Genomic DNA, 3,688 nt, shown 5'->3' on the forward strand with positions numbered 1-3,688 from the left:
TTTTCCTCCTCAGTGATTAGCCCCCCTTTTTTTGCCTCTCTGTCTCATTTGTTCCCTCTTTCACAAAAGAAACACACACACACACACACACACTACACACACTACACACACACACACACTACACACACACACACACACACACACACACACACACACCACATCACACATAGACGGACACACACACAAACATAAACAGACACACACACACACACACACTATAAACAGACACACACACGCACGCACACACACACACACACCACACACACAACTACAACATACACAACACACACACACACACACACACACACACACAACACATAATACAAATAACACACACACACACACAACAACATAAACAGACACACACACACACACACACCACACACACACATAAACATAAACACACACACACACACACACACACACACACACACACACAACACAAACCACACACACCACACACACACACACACAACACACACACACACACAGACCACACGCTGGTCCCCACATGCACATGCAATAGCTAAACGGTAAATCATAAAAACAGCCAATATAAAATCTAGCTGGTAAAAAAAAGGGATCAGGAAGTAAGTCAGCATATCTTAATATATTTCAGGGCCATCCATCTAGTAGTTGTAAAGACCTGTTCACCAAAAAATGTCAACCTCATGGTCATGCAAATCCAGTGGTCCCAAAGTCAGCATGATTTATCATCTGAGGACAATGAGAATCTGTACAAGACAATAATGCATGCCAAGGTTATTGATATATTTCATTCGGCACCAAAACACATATTCCTTGATGACTGCATCAATTCACGTGATACAACATGTCTCCCCTTAGCACAAGCTCCATGCTATTCACTTAACAAAATAATCTACCTCTCTTTCCAATGAACCCTTCTCTGTGAGGTATACACAATTTAAAAGAAGATTTAGTGTTGCTTAAGGAAACTTCAACATGGCTGCCAAATGGATTCAGATTGGGATCCCTCTATAACAGTAAATAACTAGAATCCAGACCGCACAAATTATAACAACCTTTGTGTTAGAGACAACATTATGTAGAACACTGACCAATCATCTGTGTATCGATGCTTGCTGCAAAGTATGTTGAGCCCCATTAGGTTTAATGAGCAGTGATGAAATGTAATTCAGTATTTATCATGAGGGAAGCCGGTCGGCCCCTTTCTATTGTGAGTCAGACGGGAGGAATGTGAGAGAGAGTCCAACAGCGCCGTGATTCAGCTGATTCAGGGTTTTTGGTGAGTAACTGAGCCGTGAGTTACACTCCATGTACACAGGGAGGCTGGAGCTGGAAAAATACATCTCAGTGAAGGGAACAATATCTCCTCTGAGGTTTGCACCGGAGGAAGCAGAAAAACAGATCTCATCATGACATGAGAACACTACAGGTCTCTCTGACAATGTGTTCATCTAAAACACATGTCGATTTACCTAACTTGGGGGAGGCAGAAGGGTCATTTTCACGTTCTCTCTATGGATCCATGTGATAACAAACAGCAAGATCCCAATGCTAAGAAGAGAAACATCTTTTACAATATACATCTGAGATATGAGAAGGCTTAACACAGAGGCGAACCGTCAGGCCTTCAAGGTATTCAGAGAATACCCTGGAACACTCAGATAAAACAAACACAAAATCGATTTAATTATATAAATAAAATGTAATAAAATGAATAAATGAGAATGGTATCTGTGTTGTTGATCTGTAATATTACAGTGTTACGTTGATTTGTTTGTCCTTCTCGGTCCATGCACGACGCATTTCAGTGGTTTTGTGTTAGAAAATAAATGCTACCAATCAGATGTTGTTCTGGGTCTCTGGGTAGAATATCCTTCAACAAGGTATTCTATATCCTTGATAGAAGGCCCTGGCCGTTGCACTGAATGAGAGCGTACCTTTGGATTGACAGTTTGATCAACCAATCATATATTGATTTGTAGCCAATGGGCGTATTCTTTCAGAGTTTCCCTCGGTTCCAGGGTATTCTAGAAGGCCCGGTAGTTCACTGGCTCGAGACAGAGGATCTTGATCAGGGTTGTCCAACCAGTCGATCAACAGGAGTGACAGTCCGCACACACACAAGACCGCAATTATGGCAGCAAAAAAGCCCAAAATATATCATTTTCACTCCGAGTGGGAGGATGATTATTTTTTTGTTCATTCCAATTCAAAGTCCATCTGTCTCTCATCTGCAATGCGAGCGTGGCTTTACCGAAGAAGGGTAATTAATGGGGCATTTCCACCATGGCGCGGAGCGCGGTTTAAGCGTGCCGTGTCGTGCCGGGCCCGTTTTTGGTTGCGCTTCCACTAGGCCTAGTTCCGGCCCGGGGGTACTTTTTCACCTCTTTTCTGGGCCGACAAAATCGTGGTTCTATCGGGGCCAACAAACAGGGCTGAGTCGGGCTGAGTATGCTAAACTAGAGAGAGAATCGCTGGCAAGAAGGCTACAACTACAACAAGATGGACATATTTGACCGTGATTTAATTGTGATACACGTTTCTAAATGATGAAGTAACAACATACTGATACCGGTTAGTAAAAACCATGAATTAATGCTTTGTCAAGTCTGCAGACAGACGGCAGGCGAAAAACCTTTTAAAATGCGTGTTTTCTAAATGGAGATTGGCTAAGCTAACGCAGTATATGCTCCGACCGTCCACACTCACAACAACGGCCTACAGACATAAATAAAGCAGCGACTGTATTCACCATGACACAGGCAGTCTGTGGTTTGTACTTGTTTAACTTTTGTCTAGTTTCTGAACATATATGAGGAGCTGTGAGCTCTGAGTGCTAACAGCTAACGGCTGTGTTGTTTTTCTGGGGTTCTCATTGAAGATGACGTCACGGCTCCGCCTACACTGCGTTACTATAGTAACTACCCCAGTTCCTAAACTGTAATGGAAGCGCAGCATAAAGTGAGCCGGCCCTAACAAGGCCCAACGCGGCCTAGCAGTACCGAGCGAGGCCGAGGCCGACCGTGTGGTGGAAATGCGCCATTAGAGCGGCATTTCAAAATGGTGCAGAAACGCTACGAGACGGAATTCCCTCCTAATTCTGCCCTACGCTCTTCTGTTCGTTGCGTGCATATGTAACATAGTTAAACATGTGAATACATAATTATAAGTTTGTGAATGTTTAATTCATAATAAGTTGTGAATTTTAAGAGATGAGATTGTTACATTTAATATTTTAAGTTTTGTTTCCCGTGGGATCACCGTCCCGTTGCAAGTCTTTTTTTACTTCCGGTATGTATTTTCCACCCTCCGCGGACTGGCCATCTGTAGAATCTGCGGAGGGTGTGTGTGGGTGTGTGTGTGTGTGTGTCTACAGAAGGTCCAGTTGTGATAGACACGTTGTGATTAACACCACTCTCATGCCTGTCTGTTAAGTGTAAAGATGGACTCCGGAGACTTTTAAATTTGCTTTTGTGCATGATAGGCTAAGAGGTGGGATATCTCTAAGGGGTTGACCAATCACAACAGAGCTCGTCAGCTAACCAATCAGAGCAGACTGGGCTCTGGTTTCAGACAGAGGGTGAAAAGAGGTGCTGCAGCACAGGCAGTATGAGAAAAATAAAGAGCTTTTTGATCATTAAAGTATGGAGACATGTAGAGACACTACATACTGATATACACCTGAACATCAGCAGGAGAG

The sequence above is a fragment of the Trematomus bernacchii genome, unplaced genomic scaffold (assembly GCF_902827165.1).
Source record: "Trematomus bernacchii unplaced genomic scaffold, fTreBer1.1, whole genome shotgun sequence".
In the NCBI taxonomy this organism is placed as follows: domain Eukaryota; kingdom Metazoa; phylum Chordata; class Actinopteri; order Perciformes; family Nototheniidae; genus Trematomus; species Trematomus bernacchii.